At 39.6% G+C, this 15,853-nt stretch overlaps 1 protein-coding gene across 31 annotated transcripts in view; it reads left to right on the top strand.

Annotated features, from left to right (window-relative positions):
* The window catches only part of CTDSPL2 (CTD small phosphatase like 2), a 76,108-nt gene that overhangs the window by 3,026 nt on the left and 57,229 nt on the right, over nt 1-15,853 (top strand). The window contains exon 1 of one of the 31 annotated variants that reach the window (XM_086319094.1): nt 8,694-8,867. The exons of the other annotated variants lie outside the window; for them this stretch is intronic. The gene's annotated coding sequence lies outside the window, so the exon portion shown is untranslated. Of the gene's footprint in view, nt 1-8,693; nt 8,868-15,853 lie in introns of those variants that run through there. 31 annotated transcript variants of the gene reach the window in all.

The raw sequence follows: 15,853 nt of genomic DNA, 5'->3' as shown, positions 1-15,853 counted from the left end.
CTTGGGTCTTTTGAAAATCTTGTGAGCCTGACAGTAATGAGTGAGACTAAGTGTGGTCCCAGGAAGAATTGTGAGACCTTAAGGACAAGCATGGATTATAGATTTGGCTGGCCCTTTTATTTACATCTGCAGGTCCCCCATTTATTATGGTATTTTTAGAAAAGGATGGAGGAAAACACTAAAATACCATTGGAAAAAAATTAGTGTTGTAAAACATTTACATTAAAAAGTCTTTAATGTAACTTTAAAATAAGGTCACAGTAGACCATTTAACTCTATTAGTGACCCCATGTTTTGTGGTAATTGTAGGCTCTCCTGTTTTCATTTCGAGAAATTATAGAAAAGGAAGTTTATCTAGGTAAAACATGAATCATCAACTGTGCTTTGACTTTAGGTTCTAGCAGTCAGGTTTTCATAATAGCATAATAATCATAGAACAAGGAAATGTGTTTATTACTTTGATTAAAGAAACATAAAATTGTACTAGTAGAAGGCATTTGAATACTTCAGAAATAATTGGGATTATATTTAGTAATAGTGGCTTATATATGGTTTAGGAAGAATATTTTCTTTGGAATAAATACTTCTATATGGAGAAATTGAAAACTAAAAAAGCAGAGCCATTGCTAAAAATAAATAAGAAAGGGAGATTAAGAATCTGTTAGTATCATAACATGACATTTTAAGTTTCTCATGTTGACCAGTTACTGTTTAAGTAGAAATTTAAAATACATTTTGTTAAAAGAGTGTAATATTTGTTAAAAATGTACAGAACCAGTAAGTATCTTTTCAGTTGAGAAAAACTATGATTATATGTTTCAGTAATAATTGCTTTCTTCCTGATGTTCCCCAAATATGTATGATTATTCTATTGAGTTGAAAATGATTAACTTCTTACTGACCTTACAAGTACCTGCTTTAGTGTATTTTGTTAAATAAGGTAATTATAAAATATAATCCTTTAGTTTTCTGATGTACTGATAAAAATTGTTTGAAAAATATAGTCACACTGCAAACTCTCATGCTTTTCCCCCTCATTTGTAATATTTGTTGTTCAGTTGCCAGGTCGTGTCCCGCTCTTTGCGACCCCATGGGTCACAGCACGCCGTGTTCACCTGCCCTTTACTGTCTCCTGGAGTTTGCTCAGATTCATGTTCATTGAGTCAGTGATGCTGTCTAACCATCTCATCCTCTGCCACCCTCTTCTCCTTCTGCCTTTAATCTTTCCCGTTTTGTTTTATCCTGTTTTTTAGTAGTAGCAAACAACAGGATATTTTCCTTAGAGAATTATGATCATACCTCATCTTTGACTAGTAATTTTGATAAAAATTCACTCTTCTTAAAACTTTAAAATTACGTATATTATTTTTGACTGTGCTGGGCCCTTGTTGCAAGATGCAGGCGTTTTCTAGGTGGGGTGAGCGGGGCTACTCTCTAGCTGCGGTCCACGGGCTTCTCATCGTGGTGGCTTCTCTCGTTGTGGAGCCTGGGCTCTTGGGTGACGGGCTCAGTAGTGGGGCCCATGGGCTTAGCTGCCCCACAGCATGTGGGGTCTTCCCAGGCCAGGAATTGAACCTGGATCTCCTGCATTGGCAGGTGAGCCACCAGGGAAGTTTTAACTTTTTGTCTTCAGTTTATCTCAGTCATAAAGATTAATTTTTCTTTGGTAGGTAGTAATATGAATAGTAGGAAATTATTTCAGGTACTCAAAGATTTTTAGTTAAAAACTAATTTTCGTATTTGCTAACGTCTCATTGATTCTTTTCTTACTATCAAATTACTGTGGTCTGAGAGTTTCATATTTCTACTGACCTGAGTGTAAGTTGAATATAAGTTTAAAACTTTCTTTAAATAGAAGTTTTTATTAAAAAAGTATAAATAGTTGTATCCCTCTCCTTGCACAGTTTTGGTGAGAACTACTTAAAAAATACTTGTAGGAAAATTTTGCCAAAATTGACTTTACTTTGTAACTCTCCAAAATTTTCTTTGTTAATGTATCCAGTAAGTGCATTGTAACTTGCATGCATACAGGTAACTCTAGTAAATTTAAAACATTATATATGTTGGAATATATGTATATTCCATAGAAAGGATAGAAATATGATGAAAAGTAATAGACTGGAGTGACAGATTTCCCATGTGCTTTTCTCATGAGTATTGTAGTACTCAGTTCTTAGGAATTCATAATTTTGTATCTTTCCTAGAATAGCACATCTTGTTGTAAAGTTTCACTGGTATGAATTCTTTTCATGCTGTGTAACAGAACGCTCTGTTTACAACATGTGTAAGTTATGTTGCAGGTAGTTAAAATTACAACAGTCTTCAAATTGCTATTCCTTAAAGCTTAGGTGAAAGAAGTACCAGTCTGTCCTCAGCAGAAGTACATGCTGTCTCATTTTGTACATAACAAATACTGATTTTTGCCCTAATGGTATTTCTGTGGAGTATATACAGAGTTTTAAGTTGGGGTCCTGAAATAGTGTTACTTTAAAAATCATTTTCCCTTTTCATCACCTTGTCCTCTCTCCCCAGCTTTGTAAAAAGTTATTGATTTCAGTTGCGCTGGGCCTTCGTGGCTGTGCCGGGGCTTTCTGCAGTTGCTGTTGAGGTGCCTGGGCTTCCTACTGTGATGGCTTCTCTGGCTGCAGAACGTGGCTCTAGACGCACGGGCTTCAGTCATTGGGACACACGGGTCCCCAGTTGTGGCCCATGGGCTTAGTTGCTCTGTGGCATGTGGAACCTTCCCGGACCAGGGATCGAACCTGTATCCCCTGCATTGGCAGGCAGATTCTTACCCACTGTACCACCAGGGAAGCCCCAGTCGTATTTTAAAACACATATGTCAGTGGCTGTGCCTTAGTGATCAACAAACTGAATAATGCCATCCAAAAAAATCAGGTCAGGAGCTTCCCTGGTGGTCCAGTGGTTAGGCATCTGCCTTCCAGTGCAGGAGGCTCAGGCTCCATCCCTGGTTGGGCAGCTAAGATCCCACTTGCCGCCAGTAACTAAGCCTGTATCCAGTGGCGAAAGGTCCCATGTGCCACCATGAACACCCAACACAGCCCAAAATAAATAAATGTTTTAAAAAATAGTTTATATTTTCATTGAGCATTTACTCATCAATAATCGAACAACCCATATGTTTTGTTTCTGTAGAAAAATTGATCATGGTTTTAGAGAAAGCATTTTAAAAAAATTTTGGTTGTTCATTGAAGAAAACTTTAAAGAGTCTTAATTTCATCAACCTAACTCAGCAGCTCCTTTATTTTTTGTACATTTCCCTGAGTTTTTCAGCTTTTTATTATGTTTTTTATTTAGTAGTTTTTGAAGAATTCTATAATGTTAGTTTTAAAACAGAAAATTACATATCAAGTAATAATAACCTAAAAAGACCACTTTATCACACACTTTGTTGGGAAGGGCTCAATGAAAAGAATCTCCCTGTTGAAGTTGATGATTCATGTAATACTTCTTAATCTTCCTGCTCTGGTTGAATTTGACTTTTGTTGGGTGATAAGTGGGAGAGACTGAGAAATCTCTTCCTTCTGTAAAGTCTTTTAAGGGAGGGCTTGGGAAGGTAGTGGAGAATGAGAGTGGACAGTCGTGGTGTCTGAGCCTGTCAAGATTATACAACTGGAAGAGACAGAGGAAACAGATGCTGGTATTTTTGTCATGGGTGTAACTAAGGCGGTGATGCTGTTTTGGATTTTCTTTCTCAAGTGTAAATTGAGTAGTGCTACTGCTTGTAATAGAGTAGCTAGAGGAGACCAAAGGGGTCATCTAGTCTTTGTTTCCTTAATGATGAACCACCTGAAGACTTTTTAACGTGTAGTAAATGTGTCTTAATTAGGGTGCTTCTAGATGAGTTGTATGTGATAGAAGAATAAAAACAGCTCAGATTAATGACTCATCTCTTGTTTTGATAGATGTTTTTTAAGGTAAAATTTACATGTAGTAAATTCCATAGATATGATGTTCAATAACTTCTTTTGCTGTTGAGGAGATGAAATGATTGCTAGAATGATTACATGTCTTAATCAATGTCTAATCAGTGTTACAGCTAACATGGTAGATTCAGGACTGATGCCTACCAGTCCAGGGGCTATTCCTCTAGTAACTCACTCAGGAGCCTACTTCAGAACTTTGCAATTATATAAGTAATTTTAAGTATATGTAAGCAGTTTATAGGTTACATATACCTATATTTTATGGGGAAACCCAAAACTGTTGCCTTTAACATTTGATTTATGGTCTTTTTAATAGTTTTCTTTTTTATATCTTTTGGCCCACTTTTGTTTCCCTTTTCTTTTATTCAGCAAAAATTTGTTTGAAAGAACACACATTAGGTTAGCGTTAGATAATTTGTTAAGAATCCTTTGAATACAATATACTATTTTGTTGTTGATAGAAATTTGTGTAGTTAAGACCTCTGTAGCAAATTATCAACTGAGATTATGCTCATATCATTATTGTAATCTTGTTCACACAAGACTATTTGCAACCATAATTGTTGGCATCCAGTATTGCTTGGGGTCAGGGATTTTAAGAGGAAGGAAATCTTATGAGGAAGGGATATTTTTAGTTTTATTTGTAGGCCTTTTTGTGAGCAAGAATTGATTACTGCAGTGAGGATTTTGTGTTTCGGTGATACAGTTTTTTCTCCAATCTGTAGTCTGTTTGAGGGAAATGAAAAAAAATTACAATTCAAGTCAACAGAGATTGCGCTGTTATGTTTGCCAGGTGGTTGGAGTTTTAAGATCTCTGCCTTCAGCTCTCTTACAATCGAGTGCAGTCAAAGATGCATGAACAGATTATTTTAATACGATGTTTTAAGAGCTACGGATAGATAGTCGCAGGTTTATACAGGCATGCGCGTGTGGGGGTGGTTACTTATTGGGGTGTATGATACTTGGGCTAAGCTGTAAATGATGAGGATAAGAATCAGCTGAAAGGAGGGAATGTGAAGTAAGAGAAGGAGAAGTAGGATGCAGCAGCCTGTGCAGAACACTTATCACTGGATCAAAGGGGGAGGCGGCGGACGGCAGTGAAGGAAGGTGTGGAGAGGTAGCTCTCGGAGGGCTTTACATATATTGCTAGGGTTCAGTCTTTATTTTGAAGGGAATTGGTGGGCAGGAACAGGCAGATTTGTGGAGTGCAGAGGATGGATTTAAAGCGGACAGACAGAAATATTTTAGAGGTAGAATCCTCAGGATTTGGTGACTGACTGTAGGGGACAAGGGAGAGAAGAATGATGAAGTGTTTAGGATGACTTCTGGCTTGATTGATTAGGCAGATAACTTGTGATCAAGAATAGAGTAGGGGGCTTCCCTGGTGGACCAGTGGTAAAGACTGTGTTTCCAATGCAGGGGGTGTGGGTTTGATCCCACGTGTCACACAGTGCGGCAGAAAAAAACAAAGAATAGAGTAGCAAAAATACAAAAGGAATAGGGCTGAGATAGGAAAGGTGAATTAAGCTTTCGGTAAGTTGAATTTGAGGTGCAGAGTGGAAGTGTTGAGAAAGCTGTTAGATGAGAGTCTGAAATTTTAAAGATGATAGAGAAGCTAGAAGAAGAATTAATGATGCAATTTGGAAGAGCCCCCACCCCCACCCCCAAAGACTGCAAATACTTAGAAAGCAGACTTAATTGCCTTGTTTTAGATTGCCGAACAATCAACCTTTTCTATTCCTGAAATGAGATCTGGTTCAAATGTTGAAAAGTGGGAATGTTTTCTATTCTATACTTTTCCCTCCAGTGTCATGAATCCTTAAGCTTGAAATGTTGTTCCACTCCGTGCTATATTTGTTTTGTGATATAATCTACTTAAATTTTATCTGTTTCAGTGGTAGATTTATTTCCCCGATCTACTCATTTAAAAATCCTAAAAGGTAAGTGCTGCATTCAGTATGTAAGCAAATTTGGAAAACTGAGCAGTGACCACGGGATTGGAAAAGGTCAAGTTCTCGTTTCAATCCCGAAGAAAGGCAATGCCAAAGAATGCTCAGATTACTGTATACTTGCATTCATTTCATATACTAGCGAGGTAGTGCTCAACATCCTTCAAGCTAGGCTTCAGCACTTTGTGAACCAAGAACTTCCAGATGTACAAGCTGGATTTAGAAAAGGCAGAGCAACCAGAAATCAAATTGCCAACATTTGTTGGATCATAGAGAAAGCAAGAGAATTCTAGAAAAACATCTACTTCTGCTTCATTGACTGTGCTAAAACTTGACTGCGTGGATCACAACAGACTGAAATACTCTTAAAAGAGATGGGATACCAGACCACCTTGTCTGTCTTCTGAGAAACCTATGTGCTGGTCAAGAGTAACACCTAGAATCAGACATAGAACAACAGCCAAGTTCAAAATTGGGAAAGGAGTGTGACAAGACTGTATATTGTCACTCTGTTTATTTAACTTATATGTAGAGTACATCATATGAAATTCCGGGCTGGATGAAGCACAAGCTGGAATCAAGATTACTGGGAGAAATAATCTAAAACCTCAGATATGCAGATGATACTACTGTAATGGCAGAAAGTGAAATAGAACTAAAGAGCCTCTTGATGAGGCTGAAAGAGGAGAGTGAAAAAGCTGGCTTGAAACTCAACACTCAAAAAAATAAGATCATGGTATCTAGTCCCATCACTTCATGGCAAATAGATGGAGAAAAAATGCAAACAGTGACAGACTTTATTTTCTTGGGCTCCGGAATCACTGTGGATGGTGACTGCAGCCATGAAATTCAAAGACACTTGCTCTTTGGAAGGAAAGCTATGACAAACCTAGACAGCGTATCACTTTGCCAAAAAAGGTCCATATAGTCAAAACTATGGTTTTTCCAGTAGTCATTTACAGATTTGAGAGTTGGACCATAAAGAAAGCTGAGTGCTGAAGAATTGATGCTTTCGAATTGTGATGCTGGCGAAGACTTTTGAGAGTCCCCTGGACAGCAAGGAGATCAACCAGTCAATCCTAAAGGAACTCAACCTGGAATATTCGTTGAAAGGACTGATGCTGAAACTGCAGTACTTTGGCCAGCTGATGCTAAGAGCTGGATCGTTGGAAAAGACCCTGATGCTGAGAAGGGTTGAGGGCAGGAGGAGAAGGGGACGACAGAGGATGAGATGGTTGGATGGCATCATCGACACAATGGACATGAGTTTGAGCAAACTCTGGCATGTGGTGAAGGACAGGGAAGCCTGGTGTGTTGCAGTCCATGGGGTCGCAAAGAGTTGGGCACAACTTACCCTTGAACAACAGCTTATTTTCCAGTCTTGTATTATTTCATAATTGCTGAGAATGGAGAATTTAACTTAGTGACGGAACTCTAAAGTGCTTAGAAGACAGTTAATTTGTAATGTAACAAATGTAATGTAACATCAGGCTGTATATGTATATGTATGTGTAGAACTTTTTTAAGTGAAGGTAATGAAGTTGGATTATTGCAGATACTATGTAGGTAATTTCTGGCAGTACTTGGCCCAATTAATATGTATGGTCTTTGGTTATGATGAGGAAATGTCGGCCTCTTAAAATAAGTTGGAAACTTCCCTTCTCTTTTCTGGAGGAGTTTTGTTTATTAGATTTGGGTTTTGCTGGGGTTAGTGTGGGGGAATTGGTTTGTTTGGGTTTTTGTTTGTGTTTTTTTTTTTAAATTTTTTGGTAGAATTCTTCAGTGAAGTTGAAGTCAACCAGAGTTCTTAACCTTTCCCAATTGATAGAAATTGGCCAGAGGCCAAGTAAGAAACTCAGGCAAGGCTTTATTGGGGCCCTGCTGCAACAGATGGGAGTGAGACCAGGGAACAGGTTCCCTTGTTGGCTTGCTCCCTGTGGGGAAGCGGGCTTGTTCCTTGTATGGGGTGAGTGCGGGCTGTGTCCAGGGCCAGAGGGGTGGCTTAGGAGGTTTGCCCGCCCCTCAGGCGGTGTTGAGAGCAGAGGGCATGTTTAGTGCCTTGCCTTTGCTCCCGACTCCCTGCTTTTGTTCCAGGCTCTTCAAAAGTGGCTTTTGGGGTTTTTTGGTCTCTTTGTATCTTTTGTCCAGAATTCGCCCCAACTGCTCAGGCAGGTAGTTATTTTTAGTCCCATAGAGTTTCTTTGTAATTTTGTTGGTAGAAGAGAGGTTTGTCCAGGTGCAAGCTTTGGAGTACTACAGCAAAAGGGTCCTGGGTCCCAGCCTGTCAGAGCCGTCTGGGTCTGGAATTTTTTTTTGTTTTGAGACTTTCTCTGCAATTTCAGTTTTTTAAAATATGGGCTGATCAGGTTACCTTTGAGCTTTGGTGGTACTTTTTTTTTTTTAGAGGTTTGAGCACTTCATCTGAATTGTTGAATGTGGGCATAAAATTGTAGCAGTCGTGGTGCTCACTAAACTAGTCTCAGTTTTGGTAATTTGTGTGTTCTCTCTTTTTTTCCCCATTCTTGCTAGAGGTTTATCAATTTATTGATTAAAAAAAACAACAACCAACTTTTGGTTTTACTGAGTTTTCTGTTTTTAACTTCTTTGATTTTCTATTGCTTTTTGACGGTGGTATTTTCTTCTTTTCGAGTGTGTGTTCTGCAGTATTTTATTGAATTCTGAATATTATAAATAGGACAGTAAAGACTGACTAGTGTTTATACCTGGAAAGTTGCATATCCTGTGGCATAGTCTAGGGGGTTTCATTAGGCTGAGTTTTGGTTTTGTTGTTTCATAGGATACCTCAAGTGCACCGTTGGCTTCAGATTTCTCCAGTGTTACTTTGTGCTTAAGCTAGAAGTGGAGGTATGAGAAAGTGTTCCTCAGTTTTCCCAATTGACTCTCGGATTTTGGCTTTCCCTGTGTGCCTGTAGCTCTGTGGAATCGAAGCGCCCCTAACCCTTTCCCAGAGGTAAGTGCAGTTGGTGCTTGTTACACGGTGCTGGAGTCCGGAAGTCCTTTGTCCTCATCCAGTCTCAGTCCTGGATAGGCTCTGTATGTCTGGGCGTCAGAGCTGGTGGGCTTTCAGTGATGTTGCCCTGGTATGCCAAACTGGGCCTTGTATCTTTACACGTCTTGTTTGGAAAAACCTGCCTTAGGTGATCTGAGATCCGGGCCCCGAGACCTGCCCCTGCAGTCGTGCAGAGGGATCAGTAGAGGGCTTTGCTTACACTCTGCCCCATCCTAGTGGGGCACTGCCCCTGCTGCCCCTCCTCCTGCCTTCCAGTGTTTGTTCCTTAGAGAAGGAGGGTCAGGTAGGGCGCCCCCGGCTGCTCCAGGCTTCAGCTCTCTCCAGCCTCGTGCGCCCCCATGGGGAGCACTGCTGGTGGTCTCTGGCGGAGGGCCTGAAGACGGGCCTGGGTTCCCATCGCGTCTGCTGCTCCCAGGAGCGCCATAGGCCTGTGCTGGCCTGCACTTCGCGTTTAGTAGTTTGTGTTAACAATCGAGATGAATTCTTTTTACCTGCTTTTATAGCACCACTGTCTCTCTGCTTGCTCTGCCACAGGTAAGCCAGTGCTTATATCCTGTCTCCTGGAAAGGGCTTGTCTTGTCTTGTATCTTTGTTTGGTTGGCCTGGGTCCTCAGCTCTCTCTCTTCAAGAAAAGTTTAATTCTGTAGTTTTTGTTATGCTGGTAGTGGCATTTTCCCCAGCTTTTTCCTTTCCATAGGCAGAACCCTATTAATGCATAAAAATGAATCTTTAGGTGAAACTCCAATTACTAGTCGGGGGAGCTCTCTTTTCTGGAAGCTGTAGTTTGTAACTCCATGACTTCTTAGGTCTCAAGTTGCTTGGGATAACTCCCTTGCTTTCTCTTTGGTTTGGACCAAAGGAAAGGGTTCAAACTGGGTAAACTGGCACTAGAGAAAGAGATCAATTTCTTAACTGGCCCTAGGTTACTTTTTTTCACCTAGACACTGATTCCCCCAAAACTGTCTTGTGGTCAGCACCTCCTCTGTAGTTTCCTTTATCTTTTCCCGGAACCCCTCTTTCTCTTAACCTGCTTAACCCTTTGTTTGCGGTAAAATCACCCATTGTGAATAACTGTTAGAAAAAGAGCAGAAGTAAAAAATAAAACAGGATATAGCAAATTGAAAAATTTGATAATTTTTTAATTAATTAAAATTTTTGTTAATGATAGACTGTTTTTACATTGCTGGTTATTTTTATTGAAATTATCTGAAGAGTAACACACTTTTGCCATTGTCTCCATCTTATTTTCTTTCTGTCATAAAATGGAAATAATGAAAAAAATGAAATGGAAATAATGAGTACTACTTTTTAAAGGACAGCTATTCATTATATATCACTTTAACCTTTTCTGTAGCTGAAGCAGTTACTTTATGTTTGGAAAGAATAGGTTGATGGTTGGGTCTTCCGAAGTCAGCCTACCAGAAAACCAACACAGTAGTTTTTACACAGTGCTTTGGTTGTGTGTAATATTTGGTTGGATTATGTTTCTGTATTCAGATAAGCATTGACATTTAAACCTTTATTTTAAAGTATTAAATATAGTTCTGTTATTTTGGGGAGTTGGGGGAAGATATTGCAAATATCTAAACTCAAAATTAGGCCTTAATTGGCAAACTAAAAAAGATAATATAATTTTTAAACTTTGTGTTTAAAACAGGGAAAATTATGGCTAACCAAATTGCTAGAGTTAAATTCTTAGACATTTATTAAATGAGGAGAGTGACAGTACATATTTGCAGGATTTACTCAGTTTAAAAATGGTTTTTTGTTTAGAGTTCATTTAATATTCTTAGTATTTGCATTATTATGCAGTAAACTCTGTCTCTTTCAGCATTCTAGCAGATTCTAGATTACCTTTAGACAGGAATGCTACCTAAGAGGTTTCTGCTTTGGTTGGGACGGTTGAACCAAAGGTTTTTTCAACCTTAGTATTTTAGATTCTTAGGAAAAAAATGAGAAAAGAGCATCCATAGGCATTTTAAAAAATGTGAAATGTTGGTAACCTATAAATAGAATTAAAATGTTTAGTTTTATTAGTTATGATTATTTAAAATATTTTTACTTTTAATAAGCCAACATTTTGAAAATTAAAAATAAATTCTGATGTTTATTTAGTCAGATTCTTTGTATCCTGCTGGTTGAAACCATCTTTCCAAAAAATACTTTGTTAGATTTTCCAGGCAAGAGTACTAGAGTGGGTTGCCATTCCCTTCTCCAGGGGATCTTCCCGACCCAGGGGTTGAACCCGGGTCTCCCACATTGTAGGCAGATGCTTTACCATCTGCACCACCAGGGAAGTCTAGTATTTCTAGAAGTGCTACCAAATGTTAACAATTTTTGACCTAATGAATTCCCTTCTAAGAAATTAAGAATCAGATATTTGGACTGAAATTTGTATATAAGGTTATTACATTTGAAGTGATATTAGTGAGTAATTATGAACAGTTTAATTTTCTGACAGGTCAGTGGCCATATAAATTGTAGAACATTTATCTGAATGTTGGAATATTATGTGGCCATTAAAAATTATGTTCTCAGATTTTTCAGAGAATATTAGTAGGGAGTTAACAGAATAAAATGGAGGAGGAAATGGCAACCCACGCCAGTATTCTTGTCTGGAAAATTCCATGGGGTTGCAAAGAGTTGTACACTACTGAGCTACTGAGCAATAGTATAAAAGGGGAAGAAATAGGGCAGGTCATAACTGTAGTATCTCTATTGACTAAAATACTTATATGTGTTTAAACAATCAGTAATGCATATCCACATTTCAGTCATCTCTGGACTGAGGAATTATGTGAGTTCTTTTCGTATTTTTGTGCTTTTAAAGACTTCTAACAACATATGTTTTAGATAAAAAATATGTCCAGTTGAAATAGAGAATATTTTAAACTTGTAAGGGATCAAGAGTGAATTTTGTCTTTCATACACTAAATACTTATCCATTCCTTGGATTGTTGTAAGCCTGGCATATAATACATATTCACAGCTTCCCCCTCCCCCCCAAGTTTGGGTTATTTTTTTCCTTTTGCTTTGCATGTCTCATACTTTTTTGTTGAAAACCAGTCCCTTAGATAATAGATAGCCACTCTGGATTCAGAATTTTTTCCCTGAAGGTTGGTTGTTTTGTAATTCCCATAGGCAAAATCTGTGGAATATGCCTTCCTGCAGGATATAGCTACTGATGACTTTGCTTAGTTTGTTGTTGGTGTTGTTTTGTTTTGTTTTTTTTTTTAATTTTTGTTTTAATTTTGAAGCTTTACTAAGGCACACCCTGGTGTCTGCATTGCCTTATGGTAAGCTAATGATTGAACAAATATCATGCCTAAACATCTTGCGCAGTAATGCTTCTGTCTCTTACCTGTGGACTCGTGTGCGGTGCACATTCAAAGTTCAGGCCTTTTGCAGGCCTTTTCCAGCTCTTATTCTCACCGGTTCACTTTGTATCTCCTGTGTTCTTCCATGCAGCTGCAGAGTTGGCCAGGAGAGTGTGGGAGCTTGTGCCTCTGTAGTTGCTGCTGTGTGTGTATGCTGCCTCTGCCAGGAATATTGTCCCAGCAGCCCCAGAGCTCAAGGATGGGGAAGTCTCGGTCCTCCTAGCTCTGCCACAGAAGTTATCACTTAGACCAGGATTGTCACTTACACTGATGCTACCACCAGAATGTGGTCATTGTCCAACTGCTCTCAATCATGTGAGCCTTTTTTTATGGTAACCTCAAAGCTACCAGTCATCTCAGCCTGCCAGACTTCGGGTGCTTGCAGATGGGTGTAGAATGGAGCAGCCCCGAACAAGAATGACACAGGCTCTCAATGTTTTGTTTTGTTTTCAGACACTTCAGTGTTTTTACTAATAGTTGAATGTTTTTTAAAGTACTCTCAGATTGTTGTTTGCTTTTGGTTGATTTCCATAGTGCTGATATGGTATGAACAGTATGATATGCTATGAACAGTATGAAAAGGCAAAAAGATAGGACGCTGAAAGATGAACTCCCCAGGTCTACTACTGTGGGAAAGAATCCCTTAGAAGAAATGGAGTAGCCATCATAATCAACAGAAGAGTCCAAAATGCAGTACTTGGATGCAATCTCAAAAATGACAGAATGATCTCTGTTTGTTTCCAAGGCAAACCATATCATGATAATCCAAGTCTGTGCCCTGACAGTAATGCTGAAGAAGCTGAAGTTGAACGGTTTTATGAAGACTTACAAGACCTTCTAGAACTAACACCCAAAAAAGATGTCCGTTTCATTATGGGGGACTGGAATGCAAAGGTAGGAAATCAAGAAACACCTGGAGTAACAGGCAAATTTGGCCTTGGAGTACAGAATGAAGCAGGGCAAAGGCTAACAGAGTTTTGCCAAGAGAAGGCACTGGTCATAGCGAACACCTTCTTCCAACAAAACAAGACTCTACACATGGACATCACCAGATGGTCAACACTGAAATCAGATTGATTATATTCTTTGAAGCCAAAGATGGAGAAGCTCTATACAGTCAGGAAAATCAAGACTGGGAGCTGACTGTGGCTCAGATCGTGAACTCCTTATTGCCAAATTCAGACTTTAATTGAAGGAAGTAGGGAAAACCACGAGACCATTCAGGTATGATCTGAATCAGATCACTTGTGATTATACAGTGGAAGTGAGAAATAGATTTAAGGGACTAGATCTGATAGAGTGCCTGATGAACTATGGACTGAGGTTGGTGACACTGTACAGGAGACAGGGATCAAGACCATCCCCAAGAAAAAGAAATGCAAAACCCAAATGGCTGTCTGAGGAGGCCTTACAAATAACTGTGAAAAGGAGAGAAGTGAAAAGCAAAAGAGAAAAGGAAGGATACGGTCATTTGAATGCAGAGTTTTGAAGAATAGCAAGGAAAGATAAGAAAGCCTTCCTCAGCGATCAATCGAAAGAAATAGAGGACAACAAAATGGGAAAGAATAGAGATCTCTTCAAGAAAATTAGGGATACCAAGGGAACATTTCATGCAAAGATGGGCTCAGTAAAGGGCAGAGATCGTACGGACCTAATAGAAGCAGAAGGTACTAAGAAGTGGCAAGAATACACAGAAGAACTATACAAAAAAGATCTTCACGATCAAGATAATCACGATGGTGTGATCACTCACCTAGAGCCAGACAACCTGGAATGTGAAGTCAAGTGGGCCTTAGAAAGCACCAGTATGAACTAAGCTAGTGGAGATGATGGAATTCCAATTGAGCTATTTCAAATCCTGAAAGATGATGCTGTGAAAGTGCTGCACTCAATATGCCAGCAAATCTGGAAAACAGCAATGGCCACAGGACTGGAAAAAGTCAGTTTTCATTCCAATCCCAAAGAAAGGCAATGCCAAAGAATGCTCAAACTATTGCATAATTGTACTCATCTCACACGCTAGTAAAGTAATGCTCAAAATTCTCCAAGCCAGGCTTCAATAATATGTGAACTGTGGACTTCCAGATGTTCAAGCTGGTTTTAGAAAAGCAGAGGAACCAGAGATCAAATTGCAAACATCCGCTGGATCATGGAAAAAGGAAGAGAGTTCCAGAAAAACATCTATTTCTGCTTTGTTGACTATGCTAAAGCCTTTGACTGTGTGGATCACAATAAACTGTGGAAAACAATGAAAGAGATGAGACTACCAGACCACCTGACCTGCCTCTTGAGAAACCTATATGCAGATCAGGAAGCAACAGTTAGAACTGGACATGGAACAACAGACTGTTTCCAAATAGGAAAAGGAGTATGTCAAGGCTGTATATTGCCACCCTACTTATTTAACTTAAATGCAGAGAACATCATGAGAAACACTGGGCTGGAAGAAACACAAGCTGGAATCAAGATTGCTGGAAGAGATATCAGTAACGTCAGATATGCAGATGATACCATCCTTATGGCAGAAAATGAAGAAGAACTAAAGAGCCTCTTGATGAAAGTGAAAGAAGAGAGTGAAAAAGTTGGCTTAAAGCTCAACATTTAGAAAACTAAGATCATGGCATCTGGTCCCATCATTTCATGGCAAATAGATGAGGAAAATAGTGGAAATAGCGACAGACTTTATTTCTGGGGGCTCCAGAATCACTGCAGATGGTGATTGCAGCCATGAAATTAAAAGACGGTTACTCCTTGGAAGGAAAATTATGACCTATCTGGACAGCATATTAAAAAGCAGAGACATTACTTTGCCAACAAAGGTCCATATAGTCAGGGCTATGGTTTTTCCAAGTAGTTATGTATGGATGTGAGAGTTGGACTGTGAAGAAAGCTGACCGCCGAAGAATTGATGCTTTTGAACTGTGGTGTTGGAGAAGACTCTTGAGAGTCCCTTGGACTGCAAGGAGATCCAACCAGTCCATCCTAAAGGAGATCAGTCCTGGGTGTTCATTGGAAGGACTAATATTGAAGCTGAAACTCCCAATACTGTGGCCACCTGATGCGAAGAGCTGACTCATCCGAAAAGACCCTAATTCTGGGAAGGATTAAAGGCAGGCAGAGAAGGGGACGACAGAGGATGAGATTGTTGGATGGCATCACCGACTCAATGGACATGAGTTTGGGTGAACTGCGGGAGTTGGTGATGGACAGGGAGGCCTGGTGTGCTGCGGTCCATGTGGTCGCAAAGGGTCGGACACGACTGCGCGACTGAAGTGAACTGCTAACGGTGGTTTTTGTCGTTTGTCGAGTTGTACTGTTGCTTTTTGAGGACAGGGTTTGTTGGCGTCCTCACTGGCCGTGGTCAGGCTCTGATGGGGCTGTATTCTGGCTCTCCATCCTGCTTCCCTGTTGTTTTGCTCAATGCCGTGTCTTGGCTCTCAGGAACCTGGTAGATGACAGATGTGGGCTTAGAAACGGAAATATTAATAAATTACTCTCACAGCAGTTTCAGAGGAGCAGTACCAGTATTGGAAGATTTGAAGATAATAT

The sequence above is a fragment of the Bos grunniens genome, chromosome 10 (genome assembly GCF_055505025.1).
Source record: "Bos grunniens cultivar Pamir isolate PY7600 chromosome 10, Bosgru_T2T1.0, whole genome shotgun sequence".
Classification (NCBI taxonomy): Eukaryota; Metazoa; Chordata; class Mammalia; order Artiodactyla; family Bovidae; genus Bos; species Bos grunniens.
The sequence above is the reverse complement of the archived record's forward strand: the minus strand, read 5'-3'. Positions and strand labels throughout refer to the sequence as shown.